At 40.2% G+C, this 14415-nt stretch overlaps 8 non-coding genes across 8 annotated transcripts; all 8 read left to right on the top strand.

The window, feature by feature from the left end:
• Positions 1–1264: 1264 nt before the first annotated feature.
• Positions 1265–1336, top strand: trnaa-cgc (transfer RNA alanine (anticodon CGC)). Its single transcript has one exon. It is a non-coding gene; the product is annotated as a tRNA-Ala (tRNA).
• Positions 1337–1870: 534 nt separating this feature from the next.
• Positions 1871–1942, top strand: trnat-ugu (transfer RNA threonine (anticodon UGU)). Its single transcript has one exon. It is a non-coding gene; the product is annotated as a tRNA-Thr (tRNA).
• A 2006-nt stretch (positions 1943–3948) lies between these two features.
• trnat-ugu (transfer RNA threonine (anticodon UGU)) lies at positions 3949–4020 on the top strand. The gene has a single exon. It is a non-coding gene; the product is annotated as a tRNA-Thr (tRNA).
• Positions 4021–6020: 2000 nt separating this feature from the next.
• On the top strand, positions 6021–6092 carry trnat-ugu (transfer RNA threonine (anticodon UGU)). Its single transcript has one exon. It is a non-coding gene; the product is annotated as a tRNA-Thr (tRNA).
• Positions 6093–8092: 2000 nt separating this feature from the next.
• Positions 8093–8164, top strand: trnat-ugu (transfer RNA threonine (anticodon UGU)). The gene has a single exon. It is a non-coding gene; the product is annotated as a tRNA-Thr (tRNA).
• A 2000-nt stretch (positions 8165–10164) lies between these two features.
• Positions 10165–10236, top strand: trnat-ugu (transfer RNA threonine (anticodon UGU)). Its single transcript has one exon. It is a non-coding gene; the product is annotated as a tRNA-Thr (tRNA).
• A 2000-nt stretch (positions 10237–12236) lies between these two features.
• Positions 12237–12308, top strand: trnat-ugu (transfer RNA threonine (anticodon UGU)). The gene has a single exon. It is a non-coding gene; the product is annotated as a tRNA-Thr (tRNA).
• A 2000-nt stretch (positions 12309–14308) lies between these two features.
• trnat-ugu (transfer RNA threonine (anticodon UGU)) lies at positions 14309–14380 on the top strand. Its single transcript has one exon. It is a non-coding gene; the product is annotated as a tRNA-Thr (tRNA).
• Positions 14381–14415: the final 35 nt, after the last annotated feature.

The following is a 14415-nucleotide window of genomic DNA, read 5'->3' as shown; positions in this document are numbered from 1 at the left end:
GCGCTCTGAAGTTCATCCCCAAATTTTCTGATGAGTATATTTAGTTGTGAAATTAGCTTTTGCACAACTCTACTTTCCAGAATGTTGACATTTTAAGAAGGAAATAGATGTGCTAAATCATCTGTTTTTGTAAACTGAAGCACATGGGTTCAATCCTGGGTTCAAGCCTTGTTCGACGTTTATGGAAGCTAGATGATATTTGGAAATGTACTTTCATTAGAACAGTGTAAAGAAAGGGTCAATTTGTATTGATATGGCCACTACGACCTGTATGCTCTAGCCGGCTGGCCCTCGCTACATATTCGTCGCCAGACCCACTGGTTCCAGGTCATCTTTTTAGTCTATGCTAGGTAAAGCTCCACCTTATCTCAGCTCACTGGTCACGATAACAACACCCACCCGTAGCACACGTTCCAGCAGGTATATCTCACTGGTCATCCCCAAAGCCAACACCTCCTTTGGCCGCCTTTCCTTCCAGTTCTCTGCTGACAATGACTGGAACGAATTGCAAAAATCGCTGAAGCTGGAGACATATTTCCCTCACTAACTTTCAGTGTTGCCAACTTAGCGACTTAGTCGCTGTATTTAGCAAGTATTCAGACCCCTCTGAATACTTGCAGACATTTTCATTTTACTCACTTTTTGTCTCTTCCACAATGTTATTCCTCACTCCTACAGTGTCCATACAATTACATGCACATGGACAATTATGCAAATTAGGTGATGACATCATTTAGCAACTTCTAGTGACTTTTAGGACAGCCAATAGCTACTTTCCTTACTGAGGTGTTGGCAACACTGCTAACTTTAAACATCGGCTATCTGAGCAGCTAACTGATCGCTGCAGCTGTACAAAGCCCATCTGTAAATAGCCCACCCAATCTACCTACCTCATCCCCATATTGTTTTAATATACTTTCTGCTCTTTGCACACCAGTATTTCTACTTGCACATCATCATCTGCTCATCTATCACTCCAGTGTTAATTTGCTAAATTGTAAATACTTCGCTACTATTGCCTATTTATTGCCTTACCTCCATTTGCACGCACTGTATATAGACTTTCTTTTTTTCTTCTATTGTGTTATTGACTGTAGGCTTGTTTATTCCATCTGTAACTCTGTGTTGTTGTTTGTGTTGCGCTGCTTTGCTTTATCTTGGCCATGGTCGCAGTTGAATATGAAAACTTGTTCTCAACTAGCTTACCTGATTAATTATAGGTGAAATTTAAAAAAATAAGAAAAAACCATTTCTTTCACAGAAAGGGGATGTAGCTCAGTGGTAGAGCGCATGCTTCGCATGTATGAGGTCCTGGGTTCAATCCCCAGCTTCTCCATTAAAATTTTGCAATGGCCCATCTCCTACTTTCCAGAATGTTGAAATTCTCAGCAGGAAACAGAGACGTGCTAAATAATTTGCTCTTGTAATCTGAAGAACATGTGTTCAATCCCTGTTCGTACATTTATGTAACAGAAGTGGCATGGTTGCCAACTTCAATTGCATCATTTTCAAAAACTGAAGTTCATGGGTTAGATGACTGTCCATACTTGCGTGTATTTAGAATTGCTGCTATCATTTCATTGTAGTTTCAATGGAGTGGTGTATATAAAAAGTACATTGTATTAATATTGCATTTTATCTGCAAATAAAATTGGATCGAAGCTCAGAGGGGGAGTGCATGCTATTTTAGTACTTGGTTCAATCCCAAGGTTCTCCACTGAGTATTTGTGTGCCAAATTCACATTACACAACTCCTACTTTCCAGAATGTTGAAATTCTCACAGGAAACAGAGATGTTATTTGTGTGCCAAATTCACATTACACAACTACTACTTTCCAGAATATTGATAAATATCTTGCAGTATAGAGTGGCATGGTGGCCAAGTGGTAAGGCGTCGGTCTTGTAAACTGAAGATCATGGGTTCAAATCCCATCCGTGCCTTACTGAAAGTTAGCTGGTACCATGGGAAGGTTCTTTCACTGGAGGACTTTGAAGAAGAAAAAAAAGTTCTCAAAATGTCAACCCTGCTATTATATAGTAAGGGGATGTGCCTCTACGGTAGAGCTAATACTTGAAATGCATGCGCTCTGAAGTTAATCCCCAAATTTTCTGATGAGTATATTTAGTTGTGAAATTAGCTTTTGCACAACTCTACTTTCCAGAATGTTGACATTTTAAGAAGGAAATAGATGTGCTAAGTCATCTGTTTTTGTAAACTGAAGCACATGGGTTCAATCCTGGGTTCAAGCCTTGTTCGACGTTTATGGAAGCTAGATGATATTATGGAAATGTACTTTCATTAGAACAGTGTAAAGAAAGGGTCTATTGTATTGATATGGCCACTACGACCTGTATGCTCTAGTCGGCTGGCCCTCGCTACATATTCGTCGCCAGACCCACTGGTTCCAGGTCATCTTTTTAGTCTATGCTAGGTAAAGCTCCGCCTTATCTCAGCTCACTGGTCACGATAACAACACCCACCCGTAGCACGCGTTCCAGCAGGTATATCTCACTGGTCATCCCCAAAGCCAACACCTCCTTTGGCCGCCTTTCCTTCCAGTTCTCTGCTGACAATGACTGGAACGAATTGCAAAAATCGCTGAAGCTGGAGACATATTTCCCTCACTAACTTTCAGTGTTGCCAACTTAGCGACTTAGTCGCTGTATTTAGCAAGTATTCAGACCCCTCTGAATACTTGCAGACATTTTCATTTTACTCACTTTTTGTCTCTTCCACAATGTTATTCCTCACTCCTACAGTGTCCATCACAATTACATGCACATGGACAATTATGCAAATTAGGTGATGACATCATTTAGCAACTTCTAGTGACTTTTAGGACAGCCAATAGCTACTTTCCTTACTGAGGTGTTGGCAACACTGCTAACTTTAAACATCGGCTATCTGAGCAGCTAACTGATCGCTGCAGCTGTACAAAGCCCATCTGTAAATAGCCCACCCAATCTACCTACCTCATCCCCATATTGTTTTAATATACTTTCTGCTCTTTGCACACCAGTATTTCTACTTGCACATCATCATCTGCTCATCTATCACTCCAGTGTTAATTTGCTCAATTGTAAATACTTCGCTACTATGGCCTATTTCTTGCCTTACCTCCATTTGCACGCACTGTATATAGACTTTCTTTTTTTTCTTCTATTGTGTTATTGACTGTACGCTTGTTTATTCCATCTGTAACTCTGTGTTGTTGTTTGTGTTGCGCTGCTTTGCTTTATCTTGGCCAGGTCGCAGTTGAATATGAAAACTTGTTCTCAACTAGCTTACCTGATTAATTATAGGTGAAATTTAAAAAAATAAGAAAAAACCATTTCTTTCCCAGAAAGGGGATGTAGCTCAGTGGTAGAGCGCATGCTTCGCATGTCCTGGGTTCAATCCCCAGCTTCTCCATTCAAATTTTTGCAATGGCCCATCTCCTACTTTCCAGAATGTTGAAATTCTCAGCAGGAAACAGAGACGTGCTAAATAATTTGCTCTTGTAATCTGAAGAACATGTGTTCAATCCCTGTTCGTACATTTATGTAACAGAAGTGGCATGGTTGCCAACTTCAATTGCATCATTTTCAAAAACTGAAGTTCATGGGTTAGATGACTGTCCATACTTGCGTGTATTTAGAATTGCTGCTATCATTTCATTGTAGTTTCAATGGAGTGGTGTATATAAAAAGTACATTGTATTAATATTGCATTTTATCTGCAAATAAAATTGGATCGAAGCTCAGAGGGGGAGTGCATGCTATTTTAGTACTTGGTTCAATCCCAAGGTTCTCCACTGAGTATTTGTGTGCCAAATTCACATTACACAACTCCTACTTTCCAGAATGTTGAAATTCTCACAGGAAACAGAGATGTTATTTGTGTGCCAAATTCACATTACACAACTACTACTTTCCAGAATATTGATAAATATCTTGCAGCATAGAGTGGCATGGTGGCCAAGCGGTAAGGCGTCGGTCTTGTAAACCGAAGATCATGGGTTCAAATCCCATCCGTGCCTTACTGAAAGATAGCTGGTACCATGGGAAGGTTCTTTCACTGGAGGACTTTGAAGAAGAAAAAAAAGTTCTCAAAATGGCAACCCTGCTATTATATAGTAAGGGGATGTACCTCTACGGTAGAGCTAATACTTGAAATGCATGTGCTCTGAAGTTAATCCCCAAATATTCTGATGAGTATATTTAGTTGTGAAATTAGCTTTTGCACAACTCTACTTTCCAGAATGTTGACATTTTAAGAAGGAAATAGATGTGCTAAGTCATCTGTTTTTGTAAACTGAAGCACATGGGTTCAATCCTGGGTTCAAGCCTTGTTCGACGTTTATGGAAGCTAGATGATATTATGGAAATGTACTTTCATTAGAACAGTGTAAAGAAAGGGTCAATTGTATTGATATGGCCACTACGACCTGTATGCTCTAGTCGGCTGGCCCTCGCTACATATTCGTCGCCAGACCCACTGGTTCCAGGTCATCTTTTTAGTCTATGCTAGGTAAAGCTCCGCCTTATCTCAGCTCACTGGTCACGATAACAACACCCACCCGTAGCACGCGTTCCAGCAGGTATATCTCACTGGTCATCCCCAAAGCCAACACCTCCTTTGGCCGCCTTTCCTTCCAGGTCTCTGCTGACAATGACTGGAACGAATTGCAAAAATCGCTGAAGCTGGAGACATATTTCCCTCACTAACTTTCAGTGTTGCCAACTTAGCGACTTAGTCGCTGTATTTAGCAAGTATTCAGACCCCTCTGAATACTTGCAGACATTTTCATTTTACTCACTTTTTGTCTCTTCCACAATGTTATTCCTCACTCCTACAGTGTCCATCACAATTACATGGACAATTATGCAAATTAGGTGATGACATCATTTAGCAACTTCTAGTGACTTTTAGGACAGCCAATAGCTACTTTCCTTACTGAGGTGTTGGCAACACTGCTAACTTTAAACATCGGCTATCTGAGCAGCTAACTGATCGCTGCAGCTGTACAAAGCCCATCTGTAAATAGCCCACCCAATCTACCTACCTCATCCCCATATTGTTTTAATATACTTTCTGCTCTTTGCACACCAGTATTTCTACTTGCACATCATCATCTGCTCATCTATCACTCCAGTGTTAATTTGCTCAATTGTAAATACTTCGCTACTATGGCCTATTTCTTGCCTTACCTCCATTTGCACGCACTGTATATAGACTTTCTTTTTTTTCTTCTATTGTGTTATTGACTGTACGCTTGTTTATTCCATCTGTAACTCTGTGTTGTTGTTTGTGTTGCGCTGCTTTGCTTTATCTTGGCCAGGTCGCAGTTGAATATGAAAACTTGTTCTCAACTAGCTTACCTGATTAATTATAGGTGAAATTTAAAAAAATAAGAAAAAACCATTTCTTTCCCAGAAAGGGGATGTAGCTCAGTGGTAGAGCGCATGCTTCGCATGTCCTGGGTTCAATCCCCAGCTTCTCCATTCAAATTTTTGCAATGGCCCATCTCCTACTTTCCAGAATGTTGAAATTCTCAGCAGGAAACAGAGACGTGCTAAATAATTTGCTCTTGTAATCTGAAGAACATGTGTTCAATCCCTGTTCGTACATTTATGTAACAGAAGTGGCATGGTTGCCAACTTCAATTGCATCATTTTCAAAAACTGAAGTTCATGGGTTAGATGACTGTCCATACTTGCGTGTATTTAGAATTGCTGCTATCATTTCATTGTAGTTTCAATGGAGTGGTGTATATAAAAAGTACATTGTATTAATATTGCATTTTATCTGCAAATAAAATTGGATCGAAGCTCAGAGGGGGAGTGCATGCTATTTTAGTACTTGGTTCAATCCCAAGGTTCTCCACTGAGTATTTGTGTGCCAAATTCACATTACACAACTCCTACTTTCCAGAATGTTGAAATTCTCACAGGAAACAGAGATGTTATTTGTGTGCCAAATTCACATTACACAACTACTACTTTCCAGAATATTGATAAATATCTTGCAGCATAGAGTGGCATGGTGGCCAAGCGGTAAGGCGTCGGTCTTGTAAACCGAAGATCATGGGTTCAAATCCCATCCGTGCCTTACTGAAAGATAGCTGGTACCATGGGAAGGTTCTTTCACTGGAGGACTTTGAAGAAGAAAAAAAAGTTCTCAAAATGGCAACCCTGCTATTATATAGTAAGGGGATGTACCTCTACGGTAGAGCTAATACTTGAAATGCATGTGCTCTGAAGTTAATCCCCAAATATTCTGATGAGTATATTTAGTTGTGAAATTAGCTTTTGCACAACTCTACTTTCCAGAATGTTGACATTTTAAGAAGGAAATAGATGTGCTAAGTCATCTGTTTTTGTAAACTGAAGCACATGGGTTCAATCCTGGGTTCAAGCCTTGTTCGACGTTTATGGAAGCTAGATGATATTATGGAAATGTACTTTCATTAGAACAGTGTAAAGAAAGGGTCAATTGTATTGATATGGCCACTACGACCTGTATGCTCTAGTCGGCTGGCCCTCGCTACATATTCGTCGCCAGACCCACTGGTTCCAGGTCATCTTTTTAGTCTATGCTAGGTAAAGCTCCGCCTTATCTCAGCTCACTGGTCACGATAACAACACCCACCCGTAGCACGCGTTCCAGCAGGTATATCTCACTGGTCATCCCCAAAGCCAACACCTCCTTTGGCCGCCTTTCCTTCCAGGTCTCTGCTGACAATGACTGGAACGAATTGCAAAAATCGCTGAAGCTGGAGACATATTTCCCTCACTAACTTTCAGTGTTGCCAACTTAGCGACTTAGTCGCTGTATTTAGCAAGTATTCAGACCCCTCTGAATACTTGCAGACATTTTCATTTTACTCACTTTTTGTCTCTTCCACAATGTTATTCCTCACTCCTACAGTGTCCATCACAATTACATGGACAATTATGCAAATTAGGTGATGACATCATTTAGCAACTTCTAGTGACTTTTAGGACAGCCAATAGCTACTTTCCTTACTGAGGTGTTGGCAACACTGCTAACTTTAAACATCGGCTATCTGAGCAGCTAACTGATCGCTGCAGCTGTACAAAGCCCATCTGTAAATAGCCCACCCAATCTACCTACCTCATCCCCATATTGTTTTAATATACTTTCTGCTCTTTGCACACCAGTATTTCTACTTGCACATCATCATCTGCTCATCTATCACTCCAGTGTTAATTTGCTCAATTGTAAATACTTCGCTACTATGGCCTATTTCTTGCCTTACCTCCATTTGCACGCACTGTATATAGACTTTCTTTTTTTTCTTCTATTGTGTTATTGACTGTACGCTTGTTTATTCCATCTGTAACTCTGTGTTGTTGTTTGTGTTGCGCTGCTTTGCTTTATCTTGGCCAGGTCGCAGTTGAATATGAAAACTTGTTCTCAACTAGCTTACCTGATTAATTATAGGTGAAATTTAAAAAAATAAGAAAAAACCATTTCTTTCCCAGAAAGGGGATGTAGCTCAGTGGTAGAGCGCATGCTTCGCATGTCCTGGGTTCAATCCCCAGCTTCTCCATTCAAATTTTTGCAATGGCCCATCTCCTACTTTCCAGAATGTTGAAATTCTCAGCAGGAAACAGAGACGTGCTAAATAATTTGCTCTTGTAATCTGAAGAACATGTGTTCAATCCCTGTTCGTACATTTATGTAACAGAAGTGGCATGGTTGCCAACTTCAATTGCATCATTTTCAAAAACTGAAGTTCATGGGTTAGATGACTGTCCATACTTGCGTGTATTTAGAATTGCTGCTATCATTTCATTGTAGTTTCAATGGAGTGGTGTATATAAAAAGTACATTGTATTAATATTGCATTTTATCTGCAAATAAAATTGGATCGAAGCTCAGAGGGGGAGTGCATGCTATTTTAGTACTTGGTTCAATCCCAAGGTTCTCCACTGAGTATTTGTGTGCCAAATTCACATTACACAACTCCTACTTTCCAGAATGTTGAAATTCTCACAGGAAACAGAGATGTTATTTGTGTGCCAAATTCACATTACACAACTACTACTTTCCAGAATATTGATAAATATCTTGCAGCATAGAGTGGCATGGTGGCCAAGCGGTAAGGCGTCGGTCTTGTAAACCGAAGATCATGGGTTCAAATCCCATCCGTGCCTTACTGAAAGATAGCTGGTACCATGGGAAGGTTCTTTCACTGGAGGACTTTGAAGAAGAAAAAAAAGTTCTCAAAATGGCAACCCTGCTATTATATAGTAAGGGGATGTACCTCTACGGTAGAGCTAATACTTGAAATGCATGTGCTCTGAAGTTAATCCCCAAATATTCTGATGAGTATATTTAGTTGTGAAATTAGCTTTTGCACAACTCTACTTTCCAGAATGTTGACATTTTAAGAAGGAAATAGATGTGCTAAGTCATCTGTTTTTGTAAACTGAAGCACATGGGTTCAATCCTGGGTTCAAGCCTTGTTCGACGTTTATGGAAGCTAGATGATATTATGGAAATGTACTTTCATTAGAACAGTGTAAAGAAAGGGTCAATTGTATTGATATGGCCACTACGACCTGTATGCTCTAGTCGGCTGGCCCTCGCTACATATTCGTCGCCAGACCCACTGGTTCCAGGTCATCTTTTTAGTCTATGCTAGGTAAAGCTCCGCCTTATCTCAGCTCACTGGTCACGATAACAACACCCACCCGTAGCACGCGTTCCAGCAGGTATATCTCACTGGTCATCCCCAAAGCCAACACCTCCTTTGGCCGCCTTTCCTTCCAGGTCTCTGCTGACAATGACTGGAACGAATTGCAAAAATCGCTGAAGCTGGAGACATATTTCCCTCACTAACTTTCAGTGTTGCCAACTTAGCGACTTAGTCGCTGTATTTAGCAAGTATTCAGACCCCTCTGAATACTTGCAGACATTTTCATTTTACTCACTTTTTGTCTCTTCCACAATGTTATTCCTCACTCCTACAGTGTCCATCACAATTACATGGACAATTATGCAAATTAGGTGATGACATCATTTAGCAACTTCTAGTGACTTTTAGGACAGCCAATAGCTACTTTCCTTACTGAGGTGTTGGCAACACTGCTAACTTTAAACATCGGCTATCTGAGCAGCTAACTGATCGCTGCAGCTGTACAAAGCCCATCTGTAAATAGCCCACCCAATCTACCTACCTCATCCCCATATTGTTTTAATATACTTTCTGCTCTTTGCACACCAGTATTTCTACTTGCACATCATCATCTGCTCATCTATCACTCCAGTGTTAATTTGCTCAATTGTAAATACTTCGCTACTATGGCCTATTTCTTGCCTTACCTCCATTTGCACGCACTGTATATAGACTTTCTTTTTTTTCTTCTATTGTGTTATTGACTGTACGCTTGTTTATTCCATCTGTAACTCTGTGTTGTTGTTTGTGTTGCGCTGCTTTGCTTTATCTTGGCCAGGTCGCAGTTGAATATGAAAACTTGTTCTCAACTAGCTTACCTGATTAATTATAGGTGAAATTTAAAAAAATAAGAAAAAACCATTTCTTTCCCAGAAAGGGGATGTAGCTCAGTGGTAGAGCGCATGCTTCGCATGTCCTGGGTTCAATCCCCAGCTTCTCCATTCAAATTTTTGCAATGGCCCATCTCCTACTTTCCAGAATGTTGAAATTCTCAGCAGGAAACAGAGACGTGCTAAATAATTTGCTCTTGTAATCTGAAGAACATGTGTTCAATCCCTGTTCGTACATTTATGTAACAGAAGTGGCATGGTTGCCAACTTCAATTGCATCATTTTCAAAAACTGAAGTTCATGGGTTAGATGACTGTCCATACTTGCGTGTATTTAGAATTGCTGCTATCATTTCATTGTAGTTTCAATGGAGTGGTGTATATAAAAAGTACATTGTATTAATATTGCATTTTATCTGCAAATAAAATTGGATCGAAGCTCAGAGGGGGAGTGCATGCTATTTTAGTACTTGGTTCAATCCCAAGGTTCTCCACTGAGTATTTGTGTGCCAAATTCACATTACACAACTCCTACTTTCCAGAATGTTGAAATTCTCACAGGAAACAGAGATGTTATTTGTGTGCCAAATTCACATTACACAACTACTACTTTCCAGAATATTGATAAATATCTTGCAGCATAGAGTGGCATGGTGGCCAAGCGGTAAGGCGTCGGTCTTGTAAACCGAAGATCATGGGTTCAAATCCCATCCGTGCCTTACTGAAAGATAGCTGGTACCATGGGAAGGTTCTTTCACTGGAGGACTTTGAAGAAGAAAAAAAAGTTCTCAAAATGGCAACCCTGCTATTATATAGTAAGGGGATGTACCTCTACGGTAGAGCTAATACTTGAAATGCATGTGCTCTGAAGTTAATCCCCAAATATTCTGATGAGTATATTTAGTTGTGAAATTAGCTTTTGCACAACTCTACTTTCCAGAATGTTGACATTTTAAGAAGGAAATAGATGTGCTAAGTCATCTGTTTTTGTAAACTGAAGCACATGGGTTCAATCCTGGGTTCAAGCCTTGTTCGACGTTTATGGAAGCTAGATGATATTATGGAAATGTACTTTCATTAGAACAGTGTAAAGAAAGGGTCAATTGTATTGATATGGCCACTACGACCTGTATGCTCTAGTCGGCTGGCCCTCGCTACATATTCGTCGCCAGACCCACTGGTTCCAGGTCATCTTTTTAGTCTATGCTAGGTAAAGCTCCGCCTTATCTCAGCTCACTGGTCACGATAACAACACCCACCCGTAGCACGCGTTCCAGCAGGTATATCTCACTGGTCATCCCCAAAGCCAACACCTCCTTTGGCCGCCTTTCCTTCCAGGTCTCTGCTGACAATGACTGGAACGAATTGCAAAAATCGCTGAAGCTGGAGACATATTTCCCTCACTAACTTTCAGTGTTGCCAACTTAGCGACTTAGTCGCTGTATTTAGCAAGTATTCAGACCCCTCTGAATACTTGCAGACATTTTCATTTTACTCACTTTTTGTCTCTTCCACAATGTTATTCCTCACTCCTACAGTGTCCATCACAATTACATGGACAATTATGCAAATTAGGTGATGACATCATTTAGCAACTTCTAGTGACTTTTAGGACAGCCAATAGCTACTTTCCTTACTGAGGTGTTGGCAACACTGCTAACTTTAAACATCGGCTATCTGAGCAGCTAACTGATCGCTGCAGCTGTACAAAGCCCATCTGTAAATAGCCCACCCAATCTACCTACCTCATCCCCATATTGTTTTAATATACTTTCTGCTCTTTGCACACCAGTATTTCTACTTGCACATCATCATCTGCTCATCTATCACTCCAGTGTTAATTTGCTCAATTGTAAATACTTCGCTACTATGGCCTATTTCTTGCCTTACCTCCATTTGCACGCACTGTATATAGACTTTCTTTTTTTTCTTCTATTGTGTTATTGACTGTACGCTTGTTTATTCCATCTGTAACTCTGTGTTGTTGTTTGTGTTGCGCTGCTTTGCTTTATCTTGGCCAGGTCGCAGTTGAATATGAAAACTTGTTCTCAACTAGCTTACCTGATTAATTATAGGTGAAATTTAAAAAAATAAGAAAAAACCATTTCTTTCCCAGAAAGGGGATGTAGCTCAGTGGTAGAGCGCATGCTTCGCATGTCCTGGGTTCAATCCCCAGCTTCTCCATTCAAATTTTTGCAATGGCCCATCTCCTACTTTCCAGAATGTTGAAATTCTCAGCAGGAAACAGAGACGTGCTAAATAATTTGCTCTTGTAATCTGAAGAACATGTGTTCAATCCCTGTTCGTACATTTATGTAACAGAAGTGGCATGGTTGCCAACTTCAATTGCATCATTTTCAAAAACTGAAGTTCATGGGTTAGATGACTGTCCATACTTGCGTGTATTTAGAATTGCTGCTATCATTTCATTGTAGTTTCAATGGAGTGGTGTATATAAAAAGTACATTGTATTAATATTGCATTTTATCTGCAAATAAAATTGGATCGAAGCTCAGAGGGGGAGTGCATGCTATTTTAGTACTTGGTTCAATCCCAAGGTTCTCCACTGAGTATTTGTGTGCCAAATTCACATTACACAACTCCTACTTTCCAGAATGTTGAAATTCTCACAGGAAACAGAGATGTTATTTGTGTGCCAAATTCACATTACACAACTACTACTTTCCAGAATATTGATAAATATCTTGCAGCATAGAGTGGCATGGTGGCCAAGCGGTAAGGCGTCGGTCTTGTAAACCGAAGATCATGGGTTCAAATCCCATCCGTGCCTTACTGAAAGATAGCTGGTACCATGGGAAGGTTCTTTCACTGGAGGACTTTGAAGAAGAAAAAAAAGTTCTCAAAATGGCAACCCTGCTATTATATAGTAAGGGGATGTACCTCTACGGTAGAGCTAATACTTGAAATGCATGTGCTCTGAAGTTAATCCCCAAATATTCTGATGAGTATATTTAGTTGTGAAATTAGCTTTTGCACAACTCTACTTTCCAGAATGTTGACATTTTAAGAAGGAAATAGATGTGCTAAGTCATCTGTTTTTGTAAACTGAAGCACATGGGTTCAATCCTGGGTTCAAGCCTTGTTCGACGTTTATGGAAGCTAGATGATATTATGGAAATGTACTTTCATTAGAACAGTGTAAAGAAAGGGTCAATTGTATTGATATGGCCACTACGACCTGTATGCTCTAGTCGGCTGGCCCTCGCTACATATTCGTCGCCAGACCCACTGGTTCCAGGTCATCTTTTTAGTCTATGCTAGGTAAAGCTCCGCCTTATCTCAGCTCACTGGTCACGATAACAACACCCACCCGTAGCACGCGTTCCAGCAGGTATATCTCACTGGTCATCCCCAAAGCCAACACCTCCTTTGGCCGCCTTTCCTTCCAGGTCTCTGCTGACAATGACTGGAACGAATTGCAAAAATCGCTGAAGCTGGAGACATATTTCCCTCACTAACTTTCAGTGTTGCCAACTTAGCGACTTAGTCGCTGTATTTAGCAAGTATTCAGACCCCTCTGAATACTTGCAGACATTTTCATTTTACTCACTTTTTGTCTCTTCCACAATGTTATTCCTCACTCCTACAGTGTCCATCACAATTACATGGACAATTATGCAAATTAGGTGATGACATCATTTAGCAACTTCTAGTGACTTTTAGGACAGCCAATAGCTACTTTCCTTACTGAGGTGTTGGCAACACTGCTAACTTTAAACATCGGCTATCTGAGCAGCTAACTGATCGCTGCAGCTGTACAAAGCCCATCTGTAAATAGCCCACCCAATCTACCTACCTCATCCCCATATTGTTTTAATATACTTTCTGCTCTTTGCACACCAGTATTTCTACTTGCACATCATCATCTGCTCATCTATCACTCCAGTGTTAATTTGCTCAATTGTAAATACTTCGCTACTATGGCCTATTTCTTGCCTTACCTCCATTTGCACGCACTGTATATAGACTTTCTTTTTTTTCTTCTATTGTGTTATTGACTGTACGCTTGTTTATTCCATCTGTAACTCTGTGTTGTTGTTTGTGTTGCGCTGCTTTGCTTTATCTTGGCCAGGTCGCAGTTGAATATGAAAACTTGTTCTCAACTAGCTTACCTGATTAATTATAGGTGAAATTTAAAAAAATAAGAAAAAACCATTTCTTTCCCAGAAAGGGGATGTAGCTCAGTGGTAGAGCGCATGCTTCGCATGTCCTGGGTTCAATCCCCAGCTTCTCCATTCAAATTTTTGCAATGGCCCATCTCCTACTTTCCAGAATGTTGAAATTCTCAGCAGGAAACAGAGACGTGCTAAATAATTTGCTCTTGTAATCTGAAGAACATGTGTTCAATCCCTGTTCGTACATTTATGTAACAGAAGTGGCATGGTTGCCAACTTCAATTGCATCATTTTCAAAAACTGAAGTTCATGGGTTAGATGACTGTCCATACTTGCGTGTATTTAGAATTGCTGCTATCATTTCATTGTAGTTTCAATGGAGTGGTGTATATAAAAAGTACATTGTATTAATATTGCATTTTATCTGCAAATAAAATTGGATCGAAGCTCAGAGGGGGAGTGCATGCTATTTTAGTACTTGGTTCAATCCCAAGGTTCTCCACTGAGTATTTGTGTGCCAAATTCACATTACACAACTCCTACTTTCCAGAATGTTGAAATTCTCACAGGAAACAGAGATGTTATTTGTGTGCCAAATTCACATTACACAACTACTACTTTCCAGAATATTGATAAATATCTTGCAGCATAGAGTGGCATGGTGGCCAAGCGGTAAGGCGTCGGTCTTGTAAACCGAAGATCATGGGTTCAAATCCCATCCGTGCCTTACTGAAAGATAGCTGGTACCATGGGAAGGTTCTT

The sequence above is a fragment of the Oncorhynchus kisutch genome, unplaced genomic scaffold (assembly GCF_002021735.2).
Source record: "Oncorhynchus kisutch isolate 150728-3 unplaced genomic scaffold, Okis_V2 scaffold854, whole genome shotgun sequence".
Taxonomy (NCBI): domain Eukaryota; kingdom Metazoa; phylum Chordata; class Actinopteri; order Salmoniformes; family Salmonidae; genus Oncorhynchus; species Oncorhynchus kisutch.
Note: the sequence above shows the minus strand (reverse complement) of the source record. Positions and strands in the feature narration are given on the sequence as shown.